Genomic DNA, 13,753 nt, shown 5'->3' with positions numbered 1-13,753 from the left:
GAAGGGACCGTTGTGGTCCTCTAGTCTGACCTCCTCCCTTCCCTCATCTCACCACATAGTATAGCTCACAGTATTTCATCCAATATTTCATTGTACTATACATTAACTTGACAATAGTGCCAGATCTCACTAATTTATTACAGATCTTACAATATCTGGCGTGTGTCCTAAAGCTCCGACATCAGAAGTCGCATGATTCCATAAAAACCTCTGCTTTTTTTCAAAAACAAAAACTAAACAAACAAACAAACAAACGGGGAAGAAAAAAGAAGTCCCAGCCCTCACTGTTGTGGAGGAAAGCTTGAAAGCAAACCTACAGGTTCAAAAGCAAAATAGGGCTACACCTACACTACGAGATACATTGAATTTAAGGCAGTTAGCTCAATTGTACCGAGAGCGTGTCTTCACTGTAATTACCATTAGCTTGATTTAGGGAGCGCTAATATCAGTGTCATAACATTGTCAAAACCAGGTGGGTGTAGCATCAAATTCACATTTTAAAGGCCAGTGTGGAAGTGCCATGTTTTAAAATCAATTTCATTAGCCTCTGGGGTGTCCCATATGTATCCCCCAGTGCCCCACAGTGCTCTGCTCTGGCCACTTCCATCTCTGCTGCTCACCTGGTGTGCGCCCGCAAATTTGAATTCAGCACCAGGAAGCCCATGGCTGTGGGGTTATACTTGTATTCTTCCTTTAGTATCAGCACTGTGAATGCATCTACCTATTCAAAATAGCCCCAATATGGAGTTCATGGTTCTGTCTCTACTTCTGCAAGTTGATCACTTGGGTGGTTTTTTTTGGTTTTTTTTTTTTTTTTTTTTTTTTTAGTGCTGGTGCTAGCCCCTGCCCCACCACACCACATGGCAGCTAGGCTGTTGGAGGGGGACAGGGGGGTTCTGCATGAAAGAGAGGCTGAGATACTTCTTTTCTGTGGTTTACATTTGTGCAGGACCCCCCTCCCTCTCCTACAGACACCATGCAGTCGGGGTCTTTCCCACACCCAACCTCATCATGTGGCTAGCTTCATACTCAATAAAAGGACGTACCTGCTGTTCGGTGCAGACCATTCTGCCAGGCAGCACCATGTCCTGCCTTGCACGCAGTGAAGGCTTCAAGGGTGGGAAAGATTTTGGGGGGCTTGCTGCCACTGGGGGAAGGTGTCCCTTGGCAGCTAAGATTCTGGGGGGTTGGAGGGCTTGCTACTGCCTGGGGGGTGGGACTGCTTTAACTGACCCCCCCCCCACCCCAGCACAAATACTTTTGGAGGCTTGCTGCCACTGGGGTGGGGAGCATTTCAACTGGCTCTGCAGCCACAGACCCATATTGTCAAATATTTCTGGGGGCTTGCAGCCGCCGTGGGGACCATTTCAACTGGCTCAGCAGACATGGTCTCTGCACTCCATCACAAAGAAGATTTTCAGGGAATGATTTCAACAGGCTCATCATCCTCCAATGCAGCCAACCCATCCAATGGGATGAGAGGGTCCAGCACCATGGCAGTAAGTCGGTGCTGGTCCCCCCACCTGAGCACCACCACTTCTTGAAATTTGGTGAGCCCCTTCCCTGGTGTTGGACAACTCTAGGTAGTGTAGTTGGAAGCCAAAAATCTTTTTCCTAACCTTTTCTGTCCTCTTTCTTCACACTTTGGTCCCCTTAACACAGGGAAAAGTGCATGGAGAGCCAGTGAAGACACAGACACAGACACTTTGCTGTGCTGTGAGCCCTTTACAGACACCTGCTGCTTTTTAAAAAAAACTTTATCCGAGTTATCAAAGTAAACAAGTTCAGCCCCATCCCACTTTGAAAGCCCAAAATCTTTTTCCTAACCCCCTTAACACAGGGAAGAGTGGGTAGAAGGCCAGTTGAGAAGACACAGAATGCTGGGTGATCCCAGGGCACAGAAGCTGTGTAATGGACTGCGACGTCCAAAACACTGCCTCACAAAATCTCTTTTTTCCAAGCTTTACTATCCTACTCTTTCTTCAAGCTTTGCATTGTTCCTGTCTTTTTTTTTTTTGGGGGGTGGGGGATCATATGTAATCAAGGGAGTGGGGACAGTGGCTGGAGAGCCACTTGAGAAGACGCTGACACCTGCTGCTTTTTGTAAAATCTTTGATAATTCAGTTACGAAAAGCAATTTATTTGTAGAAGCAACAGATTTCAGGTAATTTGGCAATCTTTATTGATGCCCTACTTTTCCTTCTTTCCTCCTAGAAAAATGGTGGTTTGCTTTGCACATGAGGGGAATAAGGAGGACATTACATACCCAAAACCACTTGTGGGGCATTTTTTCCCATGCTGCACCAGTGAAAATACCCAGAATGCTATGGCACTGGGGTGATATAGGATAAGTTCCCGTAATGCACTGCTGCAGCAGTCAGTGTTTGGTGCTTGTGTGGCAGCAATGTCAACTTTGGGGAGGCGAGGATAATCAAATTTAAATTTATAAAACCCAGCATTACAAAATCAGTTTTAATAAATGCAAATGTATCTCATAGTGTAGATGTAGCCTAAGCAGCAGCTGATATTTACTAGTTCAAAAAAAAAGTGATAACTTTTTGGCCAGAGTCTTGACTTTCTGAGGCCTTACTCCTGCATTTTTGAACATTTGAGGTTGGCAATACTGTGTGCGTTAATATTTTCACTTTCAATTAAATTAGTTCTTTGGTCTGCTCTTAGTAGACAATGCCACCCATTATTGGTGCCTGTGTGGGAGGAGGGATAGCTCAGCAGTTTGAGTATTGGCCTGCTAAACCCAGGGTTGTGAGTTCCCTCCTTGAGGGAGCCATTTAGGGATTGGGGCAAATAGATGTCAGGGATGGTGCTTGGTCCTGCCAAGAGGACAGGGGACTGGAATAGATGACCTCCTGAGGTCCCTTCCAGCTCTAGGAGATGTGTGTGCTCACATGGGCAATACTAAGTGCATCTCTAAAAGTGCAGCCTTTGAAGTGTAATCAGTTAGCAGTACATAAATGTATCCCTTTCAGTGTAATGGGTGAAGAAGACTTCCCCACCCCATGTCAGTGGCTCACAGAAATATTTCATGTAGCATAACCCTCTCTCTCTTACTCCTTGAAATAAGTGAACTTCAGCCACAGTTTTGACAGCAGTCTTGTCTACAAGTAATAAAACATATGGAAAAGTAGGCTAAATGGATAAAACAGTCCTATGTAATAATACAGATCTGGCATCCACACAACTGCTGTATAAGGCATGGGTTTTTTTTATGGACCAGATGTGGTATTTATGTGTTATGAAGAACAGAGGCATGTTCAGTCATGCTTTTTATTGCATTTAAATGCAAGGTATATTTTAATAACTCTCAAAGGGAGTTGTATCCCATTGATTAGAAACTGTCAATGTGTCAGGTATAAACCTGAAAAAGCAAGTGAATCTGTCAGAAAACTGCAGATATAATTTAAGATGACATTAAACTATGCACTTATTGTGAGATGGCTTTTTAAAAAAGAGACCTCTTTTAATAAATTTTCTTTAACTATTCCAATGAATGGGATCCATAAATCCTTTGATCTTGCAGTTGTTTATGTCCCTACTAGGCCTGTATTCTGTTAAATTTATGGCTCTATGAAATAATTATTCCTTTATGTTTATTCTCCAGCCTTTCACATTTTCTCATTAAGATAATAACTTTGCATGTAAGCCACCTGCACAATTTCTGTTTTTATAGTCCTGCTTGGGGGCTCAGTGGGATGAATTTAACGTGTGTGATACAACAGTTACTCCATCCACCTTATTTTTATGGCTGATATTTCCTGAGCTGAATTTCAAAGTAAATAGTTTTAATACTCTTATTTTCTAGTCGTCTTTGCCTCTCTTCACCTTCTAAGATCTCTGCTATTGTCAACCCTACTCATAATTACTTTGATAAGGACTGTGCCCAGCTCTGTAACTCGTAGACTCTGCTCTATCAGCTATACAACACATCCCTATTATTATCTTCCTTCTTTGTGGAAATCTCTTTTGTTCTATGTCCCTTATTTAATTTTCAGATTCCTCAGTTGAGATCTTAATTTCTAATTAGAGCTGAGTAATGAACTTTTGGTTTCACTAGCCAAACTACACGTCCCAAAAAAGTGGATTTAATTTTGAACTAAACCTGAATGTTTTCCGTTTGTCTTGCCAAAATGAAACAACAAAATTTCACTTGTGCTGAATGAAACTTTCAAACACCAATTTGAGGTGTCTTTTTGAAATGTAATCTCAATTTGAAGTGTTGGTCTAAACAAAATATCAAAATGGCTAGTTTCAACGTTGACAAAATGACATTTCTAAAATACTGGCTTTCGCTTTTTTTCTGTCCATACATGTGAATAGTTTCATAGCTTGGCAAAATGCATTTTTTGGCAAATTCATTGTTTGCTAAATCCCTTTGGTCTGTTCTCTTTTGAACCTATTTTATTACATGGTAATTGATTAAAACCAATACAGCCTCAAGAACAAATACCAAATACACTGCATGTGAAGTTCAAAGTGGTTGATTTATAGATGACTCTGGGGAAAGTGCATGAAGTGAGAGAAGGCTGAACTTGTGTGAGTTGTAAGCATACAAAACAATATTCCAGTATTCATAGCACATCTATCCTTGGCTACATCTACACGAGCCCCAAACTTCGAAATGGCCACGCAAATGGCCATTTCGAAGTTTACTAATGAAGTGCTGAAATGCATATTCAGAGCTTCATTAGCATGCAGGCAGCCGCGGCACTTCGAAATTGACACGCCTTGCCGCTGCACGTCTCATCCCCACGGGGCTCCTTTTCGAAAGGACCCCACCTACCTCAAAGTCCCCTTATTCCCATCAGCTCATGGCAATAAGGGGACTTCGAAGTAGGCGGGGTCCTTTCGAAAAGGAACCCCGTGGGGATGATCCGTGCGGCGGCAAGGCGCGTCAATTTCGAAGTGCCGCAGCCGCCCGCATGCTAATGAAGCGCTGAATATGCATTTCAGCACTTCATTAGTAAACTTTGAAATGGCCATTTGCGTGGCCATTTCGAAGTCGCCTTATTGCCATGAGCTGATGGGGATTTTGATTGCGTCTGAATGGTACTGTTGTTTTCTTTGTAATAAACGCCATTAACAAATGTTCCTTTCCATCCTGGAAGTTTATAAACAATCTCTTTTGTTCTCTGGGGTCTAAAGATTGTGTCCCATACGTGCAGCAAAGGAAAGCCATGTAATGTACAGGTCGAACCTCTCTAATCCAGAACTCTTTCATCTGGCAACATTCATAATCTGTTATGATTTTAGTTAGCTGGACAACCACTTATCATGGGTGTGGCCAAGTTTTCCTTGGTCCCATAAAGTTTAACAGTCACCAGACCTGGCTCTCAGTGTTCTGTGCTGTTATTGAGCTGTAATTTACTCCTAAATGTCTTCTAAGAGCTCAGTAAGCAATGGAAGTGTTGGTTATGTGCTAGACAATAGTGACCTTCCATGGTCCTGCAAATTCTCTCATCAGGCACTGGTCCAGGTCCTGAGAGTGCTGGATGACAGAGGTTCAACCTGTATTACTTCACATGTCTTTTGATCAGCCCAGCTTCTGCCATTACTTGGGATGTTTTGCATAAAGCTAGTTTTACTGGAACTAGTAGAAGGTGTCAGACAGTGGTTCTAATGATCAACATAGTGAAAATATCATGTCAGCAATAAAAACAGATGTCACTAAATTGTAAGAACTTCCTCCTTTGTTGTCCACTCCTGGTAGTGATTTCAGATGCTTGTGATCACTGAATCCCTGACTCCAGTAGGGGCAAGAGATCTAAAATCAGGGGCAGAGATGAACTGAAAGAATCCTTGGGGAAAGAGCACGGGCAGAGGTGAGCCCTAGACTCAGGTGTGGGTAAATGGACTAGGAAGGATGTAGCTACTCAGCTAAGCTGTTGGGTGAAAGTTCTGTTTTGGCTTTTCTGTTAATAAATGAGATCCCCACCAAGGGGTACTATTTTTAGCACCTACTCATCTGTTTGCACTTGTTGAGATGGTGGGTGAAGGGAACAAGGAACCATCTGCAGCACATCACCTGGCTGCAAAGGGGTGTGCTGGAGCAGCCTGGAATGGAGCTGTGCCAAGTGCTGAAGAGGTTGCTTAATGTGATTAGCTCTGGCTTGTCACATGCTTCATTTATGAATAATCAACTTAAAAGAATGCCTCTCCACACTATTAACCTTTGCGCTTTGGTGGGGCAGACCCACTTCTCCTTCAGATCTGAAGAAGAAGTGGGTCTGCTCCATGAAAGCTCATCACCTAATAAATTACTTTGCTAGTCTTTAAAGTGCTACATGACTGCTGGGTTGTTTTGTTAGGATACAGACTAACACGGCTACTTCTCTGTTTACTGATGAATGTGTCAGTGTGGACAACACTACGTAGCTACTGCTGCTCATTGCTGGTGGTTTAATGGTGTAATTGTGTCAACAGGAGTGCTGACTCCCATCAGCAGAGAGAGGCTACATAGAAGATATTACGGAGCACAGCTGCATCAGTACAGCTATGCCACTGTATGGTCTCCAGTTTAGATATAGCCTAAGTGTCAGTAACTGCAGCCTCTCTCATCTTTATAGACCTGATACTGTAAAATGAGGAGGAGCTATTCAGAGAAATGGCATATCCAAAATGACTATACTTGGAGGTAGAGAGACAAAGACAGACAAGGATGGAAAAACACAGGGCAAGAAAGATGTAGGAAAACAGTGACAGTCGTGGGTGTCTTAGGAATTAGTATTGTTTGATTGCAAATCTCCCATTTATTTCAATGGAGCCAAGATTACAGTTTCTTTTTAATAACTTTGTTTCTTCTTACTGCTGTTCAGAAATTGTCCCAACAATCCATTTATGATCAAGTATCATACTCTTGGTAATATTCTATCTTATTTGGAAATTTTGGCTTGGTTCTTTGTGTATGTCTGATGCATGTTTGTATGCGTATGCTTTTATGTACATTATTCCTTAACCTGAAGCCATAAGAGGGCGCTCTTGTTTCATCCAAATATACAAAAATGCACAAACTGGTCAGCCAGCATTTTAGTGGACTGGGCCATTCTGTTAATGACTTAAAAGTTTGTCTTAACTGAAGAGGAATTTTCACAACACTCATTTAAATTTATTCTAGAATGTTAGTGATAAAAGTCCATATAGTTGCTTGCTTTGGTTTAGCTTTATTGTGTTTTTTTGTTTTGTTTCTTGTTTTTTAATTTTCATGCTCTACAAAGTACACATAGAGGTGACAGGTACAAACATTGAATCATTTATGGACTGCGTTTTTAAATTTTTATTTGCTTAGAATTACATACAATGACATCATTTAGTAAAAAAACAGGAAATGGTGACTTCAGCAGTACACCAGATTGCTTAAATCTGATGCAGGCAATACAGTTCTTACTAACCCTCTAGACTACTCTCTATTAGACTTACTCAAAGTTATATTGTGAGATCACTTAGTTTTTCAAACTTTTCTTTGTCAACTTTATCAGTCTTGTTATAGAAGATACTGCCTTAACAATAGAGGAGAGTGGTATATGGTTTACAGACAAGTTTTTCTTTGCTTTGCTTTTATTTTGGTCTGCTGTTGTGGCTAGTAAAATCAATCTGAGAGGAATCAAGCCCTTCTTGTGATCTTATCAGATATTTCATCAGATTACACCTTATTACTGTTGCCTATTAGTAGGCTAGAATACGTAAGGAAATAGTTATTAAGATCTAGAATAAGAAGCCAAGGGACCCTACATTTTGTTGAGCTCTGCTACAGATTTCTTGCATGATCCTAAGGAGTTTGTGTGATTTTTTTTTTGTTCCTCATTTTCCACATCTGTAAAATAGGTTTACTACTTATCTACTTCACTGGGGCTTCATGAAGCATAACTGATTGATATCTGGACAGCATTTTGAATCCCTGCTCCACAGCAGTCAAAAGTATTGTAACTATTGTGCAATAATTATTTCTCAGTATCAGATTGGTAATACAGGTTGAAACTCTCTTGTCTGGCACTCTCTAGTCCCAGTGTTGCTGCACCAGAAAGCCCCAGCTGCCCAGAGCCAGTCTGAATGGCAGGCTCCTCCTGCTAGTGCCAGGAAGCCCCTCCAGCAGTCCCACTTCATGGGCCTTGGCAGCAGACCCTGGTGGTGGGGAGACCTGGAGGTGGGGGGACCCCAGCCCTGGTCGGGGAGCTCCACAGCCAGCCCCACTGTGGGAGCTGGGCCAGGGCAGTGGAGCTCTACTGGGAGCCTGGATCAGGCAGGAGCCTCCACTGGCAGGTGAAACCCCCCAGGTAGCCAAGGGGCAAGGAGCTAGTGGTGGTCAGGAAAGTCAGCTCCCCAGGCGATCCCAGAGGCCTGACCTCCCCCAGTCCAGCAATACCCTCATTTGGGACCACGCAGGGAGGTACAACTTGTATGTTAATACTGGACCCTCATTAACTGATTCCAAACAGAAAGCAAAATACATAAATATATTTAGACAAAAGACAAACAGAAGAGCTGTCCAGAGTGTACCTGTCAAAGAAGGTCAAGTGTATCTGTTTTGTACATGCAGAAGGCTGCCATTTGCATGCAAGTCTGGCTGTTAGATGTGCAACTGTGCCGTTTTTGCACCCCACATATGGTTCATGTGAAATGTGGACACACTAAATTGGCATGCATAATTGTTGAGAGCATGGCTGGAAGGTTGACATACAATATGTATGCTTGGTGGTTTTTCCACATCTCATCTGTGTATTTCAAATGCCATCCGTACAAATTAGAAGAAAATGCAACAAACGTGTTTATGTGAATTTCCGGATGTTCCTTTGTGTAGCATAAGGGCATTTTGGTGCTTCAATGTGTATTAATTAGCCCTTAAAGATGCCAGCCTGGCTACATTTGCAAGCAGGTGGCTGCACTACAGAACTTCCCAGCTAAAAGCCATTTAATCAGATGGTATTTTTCAGGCAAGAAATTCAGAAGGCAGATTTTTAAAATACAGTATGCTAATTTTAATGACACGAAACAATGTTTCCATTCAGACTTATGAGGTGAAGAGACTTGTGTATTTTCTGGCCATTAACAACATAAGTTAAAGATGTGTCTATATTTACAGAAGAACACACCGGAGAACTCCCTCTGGTCATTGAGCAGAATTTGGGTAAGTTTATATCCTTGGGAAATAAGTTGATTTCAGATACACAGTTCTAGCTATGGCATTTGCATAGCTAGAATCAACATATTGGAACTGACTTTCTTCCCTAGTAAAGACCTCTATGGTCTGGCATAAACATCCCTTATTCCACGCAATAGCATACAGTACAGGGGTTGATGGCCAAGCCCAGAGAGGTCAAGTTTGCTGCATCTTCACCAGATGCAAAATTGAACTCTGACAGATTGACCGCCAGCACATCAACCTTTGGGTAAGTGTAGACAAGCCCTTAGATTATTGCTTTCTTTCATTGTCTGCCTTATTCCATTATGAAAATCTAGTATTTCCTCAGCCATATATTCAAACGAAATGAATCACCTGCCTTTTGGTTCTATCTGAGTGACCCTTAGTGTCTAGTGGGTAGAGTTAAAGAGAAGATTCTGAAAAGACTTTGTGAAGAAAAGTAGTAGGTAAATTTCCTTATATAAATGCAGTCTAAGTCATCAGTACACTGGTATTACTATCTTTTCCAGTGTATATTTCAAATTCTTTCTAATTTAATATTAGCCTCACCTCCCCTATATTCTGGGCCACAGGTGATTACTATGGGGAGAAAATATTGCCTGTATTTCCAGACGACTGAGAGTCCTTTTACTAAACTAGAATATACATAGGTTTTCACATTGCAATGGTTCCCTCTTGAAGTAGGACGTGCTCAGATATGCTCGGGAAGCTTAGAAAATGGCCAGAAAAGATACAGCCCCAATAAAATAGTGAAGGTCTTTCTTTTTTACCACTTTCAGTAGTGGTCAGGTCTCCAATTTAATTTTAACCTAAAAGCAAAAAGAACTTTACAGGTAGAAAGTAACAATGGGAATAAATGTCTTACTAATGATATTACTGAGCATAGTTAAAGCCCTGCTTGCCTTACATGTTTTACTGTGCTTAAGGACTATGCTGAAACATGAAGAGGTGTAAGGCAGACAGAGGCTTAGCCCCAACTAATTTAGATAAATGAATATATATGTAAAGAGGAAAGATAACCTTGGAACCAAGCTAATGTACAAGCTTTAGTTATTTTTCCCTGAGTGGGACTATTTCATGGTTTCAGACTAATTTATCCTGTAATTATATAGAATTTCTTCATATGCAACCTGCTCTTCCTTGAAAAGGTTTTATTATACATAACAATACTGACTGTAGCAGAATTACACTTATTTTTTGAAAAAATGCTACTGGTATCAATGAAGGATTAACTCTCACAAAGAGCCTGTACCCTTGTATATAATGCACAAACTACATGGCAAACATCCAAATCACTTGTTTCCTTTATGCACATAAAGAGTAAAGGTTCAAATAAAAGCTATGAGGAAGTAAGTAACCTTATTTAAAACAAAAAAACTTAAGTATCCCCTAAATCAATCTAGTTAAGCTGAAAGCGGAGGAATAGGCAACAGAGGATACCACACTGAGAACTGCCAGGAAACAACCTCTGTACTTGCTGATGCTCTGGTCTAGCCAAGAAGTTCAAAAGTTAGAGCTAAACTACAGAAACATGGTATCCACATGACCCATTTCATTTCTGTGAAAATACTATGGAATCAGGGGAACAGAGCCAGTGTAATTCTCCAACTTCACAGAGAAAGAGCAGAGAATTGAGACACCAATGTAACACCTTCCTAGTCTGGCAGGAGCTTTCAAAATGCGTCCAGAACTCACAAGAGGATGTGTAGAGTTCAGATGGCCTCCATGGCAATTGTTTGTTTTCCCCCCAGTTGTAACTGGTAAAAAGCTCAGCAGTAAAGTGGACAAAGATATAGTCACACACATCTGCTTTGAAATAACGCTCTGTGTCCGTCCTGAGTCCATGGAATTCTCTGTCAGACTGTCTCTCAATAATTTCATGCTCCATATCACCACCACACAATCTGGCTGCTTATACCATACACAGAAATAATTTATCTTCCCTCCTTACCAGCCTGAAACAAATATGAAACCCTGTTCTGAGCACATACATCATGCTGAGGGCATTTCAGCTTATATGCATCACCTACTGTTCTAAAGGTGCTACACAGTATGTGGGGATAGTATGTAAGGCTTAAAATAAGTGGGAGCTGGGCCATTGACTTTCATGGGTGCAGGATCAGGGCTTAATCTGTCTGAGCAGACACAAAGTGAAAGAGTTGGGGACAAAGGTTGAAGATAGTGTAATAAATAAAGTCTGAAAACTTAAAGATTGGAACAGATACAAAAGGCTAATTTTTTTAGATATTAGAGCCCCAAGTTCTACAGGATAGCTGTGTTAGTCTGTATCCATGAAAACAAGAAGTCCTGTGGCACTTTGTAGATTAACACATATATTGGAGCATAAGCTTTTGTGGGCAAAGGCCCACTTGGTCAGATTTGTAATGCTCCACCTCCCTCAGCTCCCAGTGGCCATGATTTCTAGGATGTTGGAGCTGAGGGGACAGAGCCTGTGGGCAAGGGAAGCTCATGGAGGGAACTTCCTGGCACTTGGCGCTCCAGCCCAGCTTAGAGGTTATAGGGGGATGGCAGCACATGCTCTCCAGCTCACTAGCAGAGCACCCACAGCCGTCCACAACTAGGGGCATGTGTTTTTACTGGTGGTGCACATCAGCACATGCCTTGGTGCACCTAACAAAATGTATTCCACCCATGGATGGGAAAAATAGAGGGAACACTGTTTGCAGGGCTCAGGGGTGCCCCCCCACGAGAAAGATCAGCATTTTTTGTAGCTTGAAGATCTTTTTTTGCGCGACTGCCTTTAGCCCAGGGCCCTGGGCTGCAGCCCTTAATGCCCCTTTCTTACTGCAGCTCTGTTCCCCTGCAAAGATGAATTCAAACCGGACCACATAGAGAGAAGGGTTACTAGGATATTCAGAGGAAGGGACACCGACCTCACCAGAGGTTACTCAAGGAGCTTAGCTTGTTTAGTCTAAGCAAATGAATGTGGGGAGGAGATTAGGACTGTGCTGTATAAATAAACCAGAGGATAAAAACTAGGGATAGGGGAAGTGGGCAGGGAGGGAGGAGAGGGGTCCTGTCCCCGCGATTTTTGCCAGGCTGGGAGCCGGAAGCGCAGCTGTATTGCGGGGACTTGCTTGGGAAAGGCGCCAGCAGCTGGCGATCCCACTGATTTCCATTAGGTGGCGCCTAGAGCTAGGGAGCCAAGCTGGGGCTGGCCGCCCAGCTCTGCGCCGGGAGGGGTGTAGGGAAGCAGTTCTGCCCTTTCCTGGCTGGCAGCCGCGGTTACCTGCTCAGGTACATGTCCGGGCTAGCCTGCCTGAGTGCCACTGACTGGGGTGAGCGAGGGGGCTTGGGGAGTCGGAGGGGGGTCGGGAGAGGTACCAGGACCCACGGAGAAAGGAGCTGGGGGAGGCGGCTGGGGCAGTGAGGATGAGTGGGCGGCAGGGGTTCACATTGGGCTCGGGGCCATGAGATGGATAGGTGGGGAGCTAGAGGAGGCAGTGGCAGCTGGTGGAAAGGTGGATGTTTGGGGGCAGCAGGGGCCATCTGAATGTTGCAGCAAGAGCCGGGGAGGGTGATTGAAGAAGGCAGTTGTGGGGGGCACATGGGTGGGGGGAGGTGGGGAAAGGCAGCAGTAGGGGCCAGCAGGGATGAGGGGATAGTGGGGATACTAAGGGAGGCAGTGGGCATCTGGGGAGGCAGCAGCCAGCAGGGCCATGAGACGGCTGGGCATGGTGCTGGGGGAGGCAGTGGGAGTCAGGGGTGATTGGCATAGTGCTTGGGGCAGGCAACAGGTGGATGCATGGGGGTAGGAAAGACAGAGATGGGGAGATGGGAGAATGGGGGCATTGGTGGGTTGGGGGAGGCAGCAGGGGGATGGGTATGCAGGGGAATGGGGTCAGCAGTGCTGGTTGGGGCGATGGGTGAGGGTTGGGGCAGGTAGCCGGGCCAGAGTGATGAGGAGAGCCTGGGGAGGGGAAGGGGGGCAGAGGAGCAATGAATGGGGTCGGGGGGAGGGGGAGATCAGGTGCAATGGGGAGGACTGGAAGTCCAGAGGAGACACTAGGGGCCAGGACCAACTGATTATGGGCTCGGGGAGGCAGCAGGACCAAGCACCAACATACAAATTTGCCCCCCTGGATACCATTTTCTTAAGCCCAGCCCTGGCAGGGCTGATTAAGGGTGTGTAGTCTTGTATTTTGTTGCCTTGGCCCCCAGAGCCTCCCCCCATTTCCCCATTGTGCTGTGATTGGGGTTTGGCCTTGAGGAGAGGGAGGGTGTTGCTGGAGGCTGCCTTGGCACTTGGCAGTCACCAAGAAGTTGACTGTAGCTGTAATGGCAGAGTGGCTGCTATTTTATCTCCTTCCTTGCAGCAATTACCAGTCAATGTTCCAATGTTGAAACAAGAACAAATGGATATAAACTGGCTGTCAACAGATTTAGGTTTGAAATTAGACAAAGGTTTTTTAACCATCAGAAGAGTAAAGTTTGAAAATTCTGCTTCTGAGGGGGCAAAAAAAACATAATGTGGTTTCAAGACGAAGTGGGGTACATTTATGGCGAGGAGGCTGATATGATGAGATAGTTGCAAAAATCTCAAGGGTTGGAGATGGTGAATGCTTGAAATTACTACAGAGA

The sequence above is a fragment of the Carettochelys insculpta genome, chromosome 5 (genome assembly GCF_033958435.1).
Source record: "Carettochelys insculpta isolate YL-2023 chromosome 5, ASM3395843v1, whole genome shotgun sequence".
NCBI classification, from domain to species: domain Eukaryota; kingdom Metazoa; phylum Chordata; order Testudines; family Carettochelyidae; genus Carettochelys; species Carettochelys insculpta.
The sequence above is the reverse complement of the archived record's forward strand: the minus strand, read 5'-3'. Positions refer to the sequence as shown.